This window comes from Cornus florida, unplaced genomic scaffold (genome assembly GCF_030987335.1).
Source record: "Cornus florida cultivar Cherokee Brave unplaced genomic scaffold, ASM3098733v1 CherokeeBrave_3.0.0_Hap2_Chr10, whole genome shotgun sequence".
Taxonomy (NCBI): Eukaryota; Viridiplantae; Streptophyta; class Magnoliopsida; order Cornales; family Cornaceae; genus Cornus; species Cornus florida.
Window position 1 is genome coordinate 49,218,390 of NW_026775580.1, and position 13,803 is coordinate 49,232,192.

Here is a 13,803-nt window from a genome sequence, read left to right on the forward strand (position 1 = left end):
CATTACATACAAAATCCAATTTTCCTTTATTCATAGGATTTTCCATCATAAATTTTTGAAAAATAAAAATAATTTTATTTTTCCAAAAACAAAAATAATCTTATTTTTCCAAAAAAAACTTTCGCAATGATTAACTAAATGTATAGAGATTGTCTCTTATACCAATTTGTGAGTTGTACACAGCAGAATATTTAAAAAAATTTGTATTTTGAAAACAGATCTTATGTCTTTTCCAACTTTACTTATTTTAGCAATTAAACAATTAATCACATGCAGATAAAATAAAGCAAAGTATAAAGTTAGAGATGACACTAGGATTTTTAATGAGAAAACCCCAGTTGATAAAATATGTCAACTGTTTGCGTAGGAAAAACCTCGTGGACTGTGCATTCCAAAGTAAACCGATCCGTTATGTTTGAAACAAAGTACACTAAACTTTGACTCTGGCTCACACCCTATCGTTCTACCAAACACCAATTGCTGACAATCCTTTGGCTTTGCAATGTCTCCTCCAACAGCAACTTGACCTCAGGTTTATGCTTGATATCTGTAGAAGAGTAGCAGGTAGATCAGACAACACTCCTCGAATGCTCCAACCCTTTTAAAGTGTGATCACTTTTACTTATGTTCTTCAATATCTGAATTGATGTAGAAGTAGATCTGTTTTTCTATGATCATCGTAGATACAACTGTATGATCACGATCAGGATTTTGAACACCATAACTTTAAACTCACTATGTGTTTATGTGTATGTGTTCTAGAAAGATGACAGAGAAACCTCTTGGATTTTCTGCAAAGATAATCTTCCAAAGGCTTTTACGAATAATGAAGTTATAGTACTAAAGCTATGAATAAACCTATATGTGTATCAGGGTTTATATAGAGTTTTCAAAGTCCTATTCCTTCTGAAAATAAAAAAAATTTCATACATAGGACTTTTGGTAAACTTCTAAACCAACTTGGAAGTCCAAAACTGACAGGACAAAGTTTCCTTAAAGTGAAAGAGCACTGGTACCGATAGGAGGATCTTGGTACCGGTTCCCAAAGGACAGAATTGAATACTTCGAATCTCAGCTACTTGAACCGGTTCCCAAATTTAGGTACCAGTTTCCACTTGACAGAATCCAACTAAGACTTCGATTTTTTGTATTTTGGTAACTTTGAACATATACCTTGTAGGTATTTGTGTCCTAAGTGGGAAACGATTTCCTAAAGTGTTGTTCTTTCCTTTTCGATGATCAACAGTATTTTCTTCTTCTCAACAACCTTCCATATTCCGTAGTCGATGTTAATTCTGATATGGTAACTGAAATTACAATTCGACTAGGACTCGTTTTGTTAAAAAAATTTACCAATTACAAAAATATATCTCACAAATATGATCTTTGTTCTCTTTGTAGAGATTAAGAGTTTAAGTAACATTAGACGCATCTCACAAGTATTAGTTTCGGTAAGTTTTGAAGAAAACAAGAAAGAACCATAAATTAAAATGCTTCACAAAATTCTAAGGAAATGTATTTTCAAACCTCTTGTAATGATTTCGGGTTTTTTTTTTTTTTTTTTTTTTTTTTTTGTTCAAATTGATTGGATACATATGGTAAATGGTTTTGCTGTACATTACCCTTATTTAATTTTCTAGAATGACTTCAAGTACACCCCTTTTAATAATAAAATGCTCAAAATTATTTTATTTTCATAAGGGATGAAAGATCAACAAAGTATTTTTTGATCCATCCTTCAATAATTTCGATCTCTCTTTGTCGTTGCTTGACCAACCAATGCGGATCCCTTCGCTTTGCTCCCAAAATGTCTAAACAATGAGAACCTACAGATTCAGGTAGATATTGTAAATCATTTGAAAAACTAATGAGTAAATTAGGTAAATATTCATATATATATATATATATATATATATATATATATATATTCATTTTAATTATATATTATAGGGTTAAGTGCAAACCACTCCCATTAACTTTCACGTTGTTGTAAATATCTTTCGTGATGTAGCTAATCCCTCAACTATTTTAAATATCATCGTTAAAGTGTTCATATACATGTAAATTACCCATAAAAATAAAAAATAAAAATAACAATAACTGTATAATGTCAATAGAACCCTTTATGAAAAAAAAAATTACATGTACCTTAGGTGGCAATTCATGGATCTAAAAAGGATCCTAGGTCATTTTGATCAATACATAAATGTCAATGATTTTATGTCCAAAAATATTAATTTTATGCCACGATTGTAATGGCCTGCAAATAGCTGGAGGGTACTGACATATTTTTGAAATAGTATAACTGGTTCGTACAAAAAAGAAAATAGGTTAATTTCACCTACACCCCCTGACTTTTGACCATATCCCACAGACACCCCCTCTAGGTTTCAATATTCCACGCACACCTCTGACCTTTGATCATACGTAGCAAGTTACCCCCTACCGATAAACAACTAACGGTGTGTGCTGATGTCAGCATGAGAAATTTGTTAGAATGTCAATTTTACCCTTCTAGTGTCTAAAATGACATCTTTAACCTTGTTAACCAATAGAAAATTACAAAGCTATCCTTAATTTCATTTCACTTAAACGTATATATATTATATATATATATATATATTTATTTATTTATCGTTTTTCTCCCACATAATTATCTCTCTCCTCTCTCTCTCGCTATATATATATATTATATATTCATCTGCCAATAATGTAGTTGACTTTATTAGGCAACTTCTTGACTTTATTATTATTATTATTATTATTATTATTATTATTTTTATCAATCAACTTCCTGACTTGATTGATCAAACTTGGGCAAATTGCGCGTTCTCCCAGCACCAGAATATTAAGTAGTTTCACAACGACTTAGCCAGCTTAACTAGTGATGGTCTCAAGAAGATCTACCGAGAATGATATCTGGTCAAGTAATACAAATCTTGCTTCAAATGATGTCATTTTCGAGGGCTTAGGATCAAATAATGGGGGGAAGTGGTTGTGGGACGAGATGGCGTGGTGATGCTAGAGGTTGGTGGTTGTGGGGGCGGTTATGGGGATGGTGGTGGCACCGCTGATTCTGTTAGATTTTGTTATGGAAATGTAGTGGTTGATTCCCCAAAAACGATTTGCAGAGACGGTGACGATGTCCTGTAATGACCCATTCCACCACATGGTATGATATTATCCGCTTTAGGCCTGAGCCTGCACGGTTTTGCTCTTTGGCTTTACCCCAAAATGCCTCATATCAATTAGAGATGACACACTTACATATAAGCACTTCACCTTTCCCTCTCCCAGGCGATGTGGGACTCATGCACCCGTAGCTCGCTAGTGTGGTAGCCTGTCAATGTCTCTCGCACTTGCCCACGGCACACCCGCCCACAGGGTCATCACAATCCACCCCCCTTGGAGGCCCGATGTCCCCGTCGACACACTTCCGACTGGGTCAGGCTCTGATATCATTTGCAATGACCCACTCCACCACATGGTATGATATTGTCCGCTTTGGGCCTGAGCCTGCACGGTTTTACTCTTGGGCTTTACCCCAAAAGGCCTCATACCAATTAGAGATGACACACTTACATATAAGCACTTCACCTTTCCCTCTCCCAGGCGATGTGGGACTTGTGCACCCGTAAGTCGCCAGTGTGGTAGCTTGTCAGTGTCTCTCGCACCCGCCCACGGCACACCCGCCCACAGGATCATCACATGTCCCGTGGCAGCGGTGATATTTTCGTAGATGGAGGAGAGCGAAATAGACAGAGAGGGTGATTGGTGGTCGGCGATAAGGTTGATGATGGCAAAGAACAAAATGCTGGTGAAATGATCGAAAGTTGCAGGTTGTTGATACAGTCTGATATAGAGAGCGTTTGGCGAGTGGTGCGCGATTCCGGCAATGGGCAAGAAAGGAAGAAAACACGGCGATTTGACGCGCGCGAACTAGCTAGATTCTGCTAGTGCATGTGATACCCCTCAATTCTAGAGCCACGGGTGATCAAGTCCAAGCATAGATCCGAGGGATACCAAACAATTAATATGTAAATAAGCACGGAATACAAAAATGAAACAAGAATAAAATAATAAGTTGAAAGAATTCTAAATTAAAAATCCTCAAAATATTATACATTGATATAAAATTAAACTTTCCAAATCCGTACAACTCGGGAATCCATCTAGTGGACCCCTAATAATCCCAAATGAAAGTAAAATACAAAACCAACATCCAAAACTAAAATAAGAACGGAAATCCTATGTAGTCGGAGGAGTGAGTGACTGTATCTGCTCAGCACGATCAAGCCCTAAGCCTAGAACTGATGAACAACTAAAAAATAAGAGTGGATCAAGCCCACATGCAAGTTCTATCCTACTATAATCCATACAGAAATCCGATATGCAGATACATCCTAGATAGCTCAACAATAACTAGAATAGTCCATATATGTATAAATATACACTATAGGACGTTCACTAGACTATAGTGTAGTCTCAGCCCGAATAGAAGGTAACATGCAAATCGCACGTAACGTGGTCATGTATACTTAGACCTACCAGGGAACAACAACTATGTCCAGTTATCCATCCTAGGCGATATATGCACCCTAACCATAATCCTGAGATTCATGCTCATATCACGGTACCATAAGTATATATATATATATAAATCCTTCCTAATACAGAAAAAAATAAAACAAACATCCGATATGTTTTTCAACTTTTTTAGTTGACAAGGCATGCATCCATGTAGGATTTAACTATTTTAGTTAATCCATTCCGTATGTATAAATAGGTAGTACTTAGCATTTTGATCTAATCCATCCCTAATATGCCACTGTCCCATATCGGTGCATATAATGCATATGATCCATAAATGATGCACACACATTTGAACATAAAATACATCCAGAGACAAACATAATAGAAATCAGATATAGACAAGATCCTATTATGCATCCAATATATGACTATAATCATATAATTTCCGTTTAAATTGCTAAAGTCATGATAAATAATTTAAACTATCCATATCCATCCAATTGACAAACAGAATAAGCAGTTTACCAATTATAATCCAGAAAAGTATTATTATAACCAGAAACATTACTGAGCGCATTATAATGAAATTCTTAGATGTGAATTTCATATAAAACCATAATCCAATAATTGATGAAATCTAATCAGTTAAAACATCAATTAACTCTATATAATCATACTCCATTTTCAGATAGTCAATTATGCTTATCAAGTGCTTAAACATGATTAATATTGTTTAAATCATACGTAAACAAATTGCTAGAATTATAGTACGCAATTACATCCTCCAAATAGTTCATAAATTGATGCAGTTTATGATATATTAAAAACATTAATTTAACCCAATCCAAGCACAGCTATTTCCAGATAATCCCTTACACTTATAACACTGCTAGAATATGATTAAATATTATTAAATCATATACAAAGATTTGCTAAGTTTTAGTAAGCAAATAAGTTGATAAAACAGTATTCCACTTGTAGGCTTTTTTTTCACTTTATGTTGCTCCATTCCTTAATACATTGTTGTAATAATGCTTCCTAATATTTTCATAGGTCCAACACAGCTATTTACATCCTTCAGTGCAATTTAAACAGTTTAAAAATACTCTAGACAGCCCAAACAACCCCTAAAACAGTTTATACACGTTTCTGGGCGAGGGGTAGACTCTTAAAAGTTGAGAGCCTGCTCCAAACACTTGGGAGCCTACTCTATAAAAATGGGAACCTGCTCTAAAGAGTTGGGGGCTAGTTCCACATTCCTTAGAGCTGGCTCCATCGTTGAGGGAGCTGGCTCCCTCATTCAGGGAGTCGTCTCTCTCTCCCTATGAGCCGCTATACCCGTTCTGGTCGTCTTCTTCGCCTCCGGTGCTATCTAAACCCTTTGTATTGCTTATATATATGTTATTAGGGTTCAATCTCAGTCCCAAATTAATCATAAAACATTGTTATACAACCATGACATGAATTGAACACAAGCTTTTAAAACAACGGCAGCAGGATTCAATCAGAAACTTTAAGAAAACTCAACCCACTTTAATTCAACAAAATTAATTACAGTTTAAACATGTATAAAAGATATGTTTTAGCATTAATTAACCCCTGGAGTCTACCTAGGTATGCACAGAACGCAGGTTTAAGGGAAGGAGTTAGAATAGAGACTTGCCTTCGGTTTTAGTTTTGAAACCTTAAACCTCCGTCACTGATGATTTCAATGACCTTGGTTGTTTTCACAGACCTCTGTTGCTCCTGATTTAGCCCATGAGTAAGCGTCAATTTTCCCTCCTTGGTTCAGCCTTTGTCCCTAACCAAACCCTAACTTTCCTCTCTCTAGTTACCTCTCACAACTCTCTCTCTGTTCGTAAAACTGAATAGGGTTTTCTTAACCCTAGTCACCTTATACGATTATATTTATAGGCTTAACAAACAAAACCCTAATACGAATTATATTGAGAGAAGGAAAAGGAAAATATAATTAATTAGATAGCTAAGTCGGCTATAATAATTACGTGAACACCTAAAAACACACACAACCCTAATATGCTATACTAAAACTGATCCTAATTAATCAACGAATAAAAACAAATAATTAAATTGCCACCTAAGTATACAATTTCCACGTAAGCATACATTAACATTTAAAAAAAAATCATTTAATTAAAGAAAACAATTAAATAAACAATTAATCAAATCAAAATGCAATTAAAACAATTAATTAAACAAGCAATCAATTCAAAATGCAACCAAAACATTTAATTAAATACCAGGACTATCCTTTTAAAATTAGGGGTATTTCATTCTTCCCCTATAACAAAATGAATTTCGTCCTCGAAATGTGATGACCTTGGTTTTTAGGCCAGCGTGTCCTGTGATGAACCGTAAGGATGATCCGATAACGGATTCGAAATGCGGAAGCGAAAACAGAAAACAAGACTCTAAGAAGTCAAAGTAACCTTCCATGAGGTCGTGGAACTTAATGAGAACTGATGCGGAAGCAAAATATCAAAAATATAACAAATAAGCCCCCAGGGGCAAAATAGTCATTTCTAAAAAATGTGGATTCGAGTGCCACCAAGCACACCACTGGAAAGACAACGAAAAACTAATCAAGATGGACTCAAGAATCGTATGATTCGGAGTCTGGACGGAGGAGAAACGGCATGACGAAGAAAAACGAGCACTTAATGCTAAAAGGGTAAATTGGTAATTATTCAGAAAAATTCAGCTACAACTGAGCACACCGTTGGGTAGATGACGAAAAATTAATTAAGTTAAAAAAAAAATTCACTTGAATCGGAGTCCGGACGAAAGAGAAAAGCCCAAAAGAAGAATTGACGTCGCGGCGGCCCGACGAGGGGGCCATGACAGCCCCCATACACGCCCATGCGCACACCCATGCACGCCGCGTGCACGCTGAGCGCACACACGGCTGCCAGCAACCCAAAAGTTGCTATGTGTTTTTTTTTCAAAAAAAAAACCAGAACAGAGGCTGAATTTGGAGGCCTAGATGAATTTTTTTGCAAAAACATAAAGAAGAAACCCCCCTCAAAATTGAGTTTTCTACATAATTTGCGAGAGAATTAAAAAAACGTAATTTAGAATGCCGAAAATGCCCCTCCATGAAATCTGGTCTTGGAGGTCCAAAAAGCTGCTAAATTGAAAAACTAAGAGCTGAACTTCGTAAGCGATTTCCGATATCAAGACGACATTTTCTGGAAAAACACGGAAAAGAAACCCCCCCTAAAATCATGTTTTCTATTCAACCATGTTAAAAGAAGAAAATAAAACCACAGTGAAAAGTCTATAATGCCCCTAAATTAGAATATGCAAAAAAAGTGCGAAATGAATTCATAAGAGGCTCAAATCACCAATGATGAGGTTTTACCCAAAAATGACCATGCACGCAAATGTAACTTACCTATTAGGATGTGTTACAATGGTCCACGACTTAAAAATACCATCGATGCAAAATCCGACCCCCCAACGGGCAAAAAGGCAAAAATGGAACTTGGAATGAAAACTCGGAATCCAAAAATACAAAACGGGGTCAAATGACCATTTGGCCCTTGGCCACACTTCAAACATGATTTATAAGACCCTATGAAAGAATGAAAACGGAATTCCCACAACCGATGCAACCACGGTGAGACAATGACTTGGCGTTTTTCAATATTTCCCTAATATTTCAAGAAGTTAGAAGTTACAAAAAATTCAATATACATGTCAATGGACTTCGGCCTCATCTCATACATGTTGAATACATTGAAAAGAGTGCACTTAAGTACACATTACATACATGGAATCAAAGAATACAAGTTTTACATATAAGTCTACAAAATAACATTTCATGCTAATATTTGCGCGAAATGGAAACTTGAAAGCTACCCAACATCCAAGGAATGCTAAGCATCATGAACCAAGTCTTCTTACCTGAAATATGCCCCAGTAACATAAGGGTGAGCAACATAAAGCTACTCGTACGAGATGAGCATGCATCGACCTAGCATTTTACAATTTTATCACCTTAAGGTGAAACATGTCAAAGGGGCTCATGCCACCTAACGTCTATATCAAAGTGAGACTCAGGGATCATCTTAAGCTACCATAGAGTATAAGCAACAAGAATCATGATATATATACACATATGAAATGAATCAAGGTTGGGATAATCCAAGAACAAGACAAGAAAGATGCTTGAACATAGATTTACATGAATTGCATTATCAATACAATGAAACAAGGTTTGGAGCATTCCAATTAACACGATAAGAAAAACACACGTAGTCTAGGACAATGCATAATATCTATGCAAGTAAACAAGATTGGGGCATTCCAATGAACATGACAAGGATTATACATGAAACCAAGTACAAGGCATAATGTCTATAAAATTAACAATGTTGGAGCATTTCAAGTAACACGATAAGAGTAATACAAGAAATCAATGACAAGGCATAATATCTATGCAAGTTCACAAGGATGGAACATTCCATGAAACACGAAAAGAGTCATACTTGAAGTCAAGAACAAGGCATAATATCTATGCAATTAACAAGATTGGAACATTCCAATTAACACGACAGAAGTAATACAAGAAATCAAGATCAAGTCATAGTATCTATGCAATTAACAAGGTTGGTGCATTTCACATAGCACGACAAAGACAAGGTGTGAAATCAACCAATGTGGAAACTCGGATATCGCCCGGATTAAAACCGTACTCTTGAGATCACTTTAGGGCTACTAACCCATGGGTACCTTTCCCCTAGTGCGCACTATAGTTGTAGGAGGACATTCCCCCGTACTAGAACCAAGTCCTAGCCATGTCAATTCTTGATTGATATCCCAAGTCCCAAAATCAACAAGTTGTGCAAGTCAAGATCGTATCAAATACAATAATTACATTAACCACGTTTTATACACAACCAAGATTTTGGAACATACAAGTCATGCCCTAGATTCACAACTATGATGGCATGTGGAATGTCAAGAAAACAAAGTGTACATCTATAGAGATTACAACTAAGGTATATATAGCACATGGAATCTATTGAAGTAAATATACCACAAGTATAAAATTAATGATTTAATTATTTACTAAGCAACACATGGATAATTAAATCATTCCAAGACAAATGAGCATGTTCATTAAGTACGTTAATGAAATTAAGATACAAGGCAAGTCCAATGTCAAGTTACAAGTTCATTCTAAGAAAAATACAACCATGTGAATTAAGTTCCATACAAAGGAATTAATTAAATATAAGTTTTAAAACTTATCCGATTATTCTCGATTTGATACATGTGAATGAATTTGTCAAGGAAATAATGAATACCACGTTAGAAACTTAGTCAAGTTCAAAGAATCATTGAATAGGTTTTAATTAATCTTTTTAATTAAAAACCATAGATTTTGGAATTCATCCAAATACTTTCAAGTTAATGTATAACACACAACATGTCAAGACTTGGTTTAAAAACACGAAATGGGTGAATTACATGCGAGACACGACCATGAATATCAAGTCGAAACCTTTCAATACAAAAAAAATAATAATTGAAAGGTTTCAAAACCTAATCAAATATTCTAAATTTAATATATGTGAAACTAGATGACATGTACATCATGAATATCAAGTCGAAAATCAAATGGAGTGAATCGTACATTCGGGGTAAATTAATTAATCGAATTAATTAATAAATACTATATTTTAAAACATCTTCGATTACTCTCAATTTAATCTATGTTGAAGAGCATGCTAGGGCCTAATATGATATGCTAACACATATTGATTTCAAGCTAGTTAAGGCCAAGTGAATTAATCTTTCAACTAAGATAAATATTAAATAAAATCTTTAATACTTACTTAAATGCTCTAATTTTAATACACGACAATGAGCATATCATGGGGCAGTATAATATCATGCTACATGTTTAAACCAAGTCATGAGCAACCGGGAAAATCAGATCCCGTACAAGAAAAATAAAAAATAAAATCTCTAGATTTTATATTTAAATATGCAAACAAGTAGTATAAGCATCACAAGCATGCTATATAACAAGAATTTAAACCTAGAACATCCCCTACCTCAATTTGAGATGAAAATCTCAAATCCCCACCGAAACGAAAGTGCTCCGAATCCGACGATACCGAGAGGTTTTGTCAGGGACAACACTGTGAACAGGAATCCGCAAGAAGCCCCATGAAAATCCCAACTTGACTCCAAACCCGAACTCAAAAAATCGTCGGAAATAGATTCTAATAAGGGCATAAGATGCGCGGCGTCAAGACAAGCATTAAACGTTAAGGCCGAAGACTTTTCATCAAACAAAAGTGAACCAAAAGAGGAGAGAGAAGATGGCAGCCATGGAAGGTTGTGGGATCTGGTCCAGAACGTGTGGGGAAGAAGAGGAAAATTATGTTTTAATTTTTCAAACCCCCTATTTATAGAAAATCACAAAAAGTGCCCCGAAAGGGCCCCGCCGGGTCTGGAAAAGTTGATTTTGAGCAGATGTACTCAAATGGCAAAACTACATGAATGAAAAAGATTCAAAATGAGAAAATATGAATAACGGAAGAAACGGCGTCAAAAACTGAATCCCGAGCAGAAAGTTATGCTCCGAACAAGTTCGGCGGCAACCGGGTCCAGAAACTCTGAAACTGGAGAAAAATGACCAGAACGGAATTCTAAGAGTCCAAGACTTGACGAAATGTGAAAATGAATCCCGTATGAGGATCCAGCCTCTAGACGAGACATTTTACAAAAACTTTCGTTAATTGCACAATGGCCCCTACAAAAAGGGTTAACTGCGAAACTGCCCAAGAATGAAAATATATTCCAAAAGATATTTTCTTAGATACCCCTGAAATAAAATATCTTCAAAAGATATTTACGAAAAATACCCCAAAAAATGAAAAAGATTCTAAAGAATTGTGCATCCATGCCCCTGTGGGCACCGGGAGCAACCAGAGTACTTTCTTGCAAAAGTAAAGATACGTATTTCGAGAAAACCACTCAAGATGAAAGCACGTGAAGTCAAAAACCAACTCCAAGCATGAGAAGTGAGGTTATGCCAAAAATTGACAAACTGAGATAAGACATAATAGGGAAAAGGACGAAATAGCATATAGTGTTCGAAAAGTGAAAATACAGAAATGACTCGGTCCTCAAAGGAAGTTGTCAATTCACATGAAAGAGTCTCAGAAACCAATTCCGAGCACTCGAGATGACACTAAGCGACACGAAGCAGAGCTCAGAAAAGAAAATTAAATGAAAAAAATTCATTCGTAAAATTTCAGGAAAAAGGAAAGGAAGGCAAATGACCGGGTTGTTACACGAAATTTGCTCTTACCTTCTTCCATTAGTTCAGGAAACTGCGAGTGAAGTGCATCCTCCCATTTCGAAGTAGATGCAACCTCATTGTGGTGACTCTACGGAACACGCACTAAAGGGATAACCTTAGCACGAAAAATCTGATCCTGATGGTCGATAAAATGACACGGTAGCTCTAAATATGTTGCATCCTGTATCAATACCAGGGTACAAATCCATAGTCCGCCAAGGGCGCATAAAATTCCTATGCATGCAGTGCTTAACAAGGTGATAACGCTAAACTATAGGCTACTGCCTAAATTGATAAACCAAAATTCGTGAAAAGTCAATTTAATACAGAAAACTGACCTTCCTCCAAAAAGCACATTTCTTCATATACGGAAGACATCCCATTCAACCATTTTCTGATAGAAAACTCTAATGTATGAGTTCAAATATTTATAAAATCCGACTATCGTTTCCAAACCGCGGACAATCCTCTACAAAAGAGAGGATTTCTCTCCGATGTATCCTTAAATAAAGTCAAGGTCTGATTGTATAACCCTCGCTTCTATGTTAGACCAACAAGTAAGAGATCTGCACTACGTAATATCCAAAACCTCAACCGTTGTCACACTAACCTCCTTGTGCCAACAATAGCACAGATAATAACTGAAAAACGAAGTAATATTTTCAATTACCCATGCAAAATTAGGATATATGTTCTAAGCATATCTGCCACGATCAAATATAATGTCTCGATCAAATCTCCCATCTAGAGATGCGAAGCAAAGTTGGTGCTCCAACATCTTCAGAAAATTCCTTTGACATAGCACCTTATTCCTACTATAATGAGGAACCACATGCTATAACTCCGTTATCAGTGTAATGTAGAACTGATATGAAACACCAAAGTAAACACTACTAGAATTAATGTCCACAAGCGAACTTGCTCTATCCACCACTCTTAATCCATATGGAATTAAAATTCTAACCAATGTTAGTAATTTCTACCAACCTTCCACTCCTAATTAGCCCCACTCCCACTTTGATCTAGTCAGTGGCTAAAACCTGATATCCAAGTATCAATATTCCACCTTGCTAACAAGTGATACACTTGGAGACAGTTATATACATGTCCCTATCTGTACCACTCACCAAAACTAACATTGTATGTCGTGATACAACTCATAACCATTTGATTGCATTGTAAAATTTATGAATTTTACATTCAGTCACTCTGACCTTCCTAGCATCATTAAGATAAACTACTAATCCTCCTTTAGTACCCAAAGCTCATTTGAGTAAAGTGCTACCTCCTCCAGGGTCAGCTTCAATATTCTAAGTTAACCTCTTCAATTTCATTGGTAACAGTAAGTGTTATTTTTATACATGCTAAAACTCAACTAATTGCGCAAAATCATCCTCCCTATTACTTCCACCAGACGAAACTTAATGCAAAGTGTGAATCACCACATCTATCCATTTAAGCTGTCTCGTGATCCGTGCTATTCGTATGAACTGATATCTTACCAGTTCCAAAATAGACAAAACGAAGCTGATTTAATTCTATCAGTCAAGCAATATCCCAACCAAAATCTTGACCCTTGTGTAGAATCAACAATCTCTCAACTAAATCCGCTGAAACTACTCTGTCATTCCCATTCTAGTATGAGAAATGGCTGCAAGGATCTAGCGATCTCCGATGGTCCATTTGAATTTTCTAATAGATATCAGACTTTGAGACAAAATCACTGTGTCCTTCCTCCTGCCTGTCCTCCAAACATCTCCTTCATTTTGTGAAGCATCATGTGTCCACCAGAATAAATAAAGAACTAAGAGTTGTGAACCTTAGTCCTTACATCCTCCGTCTGATTTGTCTATAGAAAGTACCGTTAGTGTGGTACCACCAGCTTTCATCTGCACCCATTGTTTAATTTGGAGCATCGTCTAAAGCTA

General features: G+C 36.0%; 1 pseudogene; it reads right to left on the reverse strand.

Moving 5' to 3' along the window:
* Positions 1 to 1,604: 1,604 nt before the first annotated feature.
* Positions 1,605 to 13,803, reverse strand: part of LOC132277576 (uncharacterized) — a 117,735-nt pseudogene continuing 105,536 nt past the window's right edge.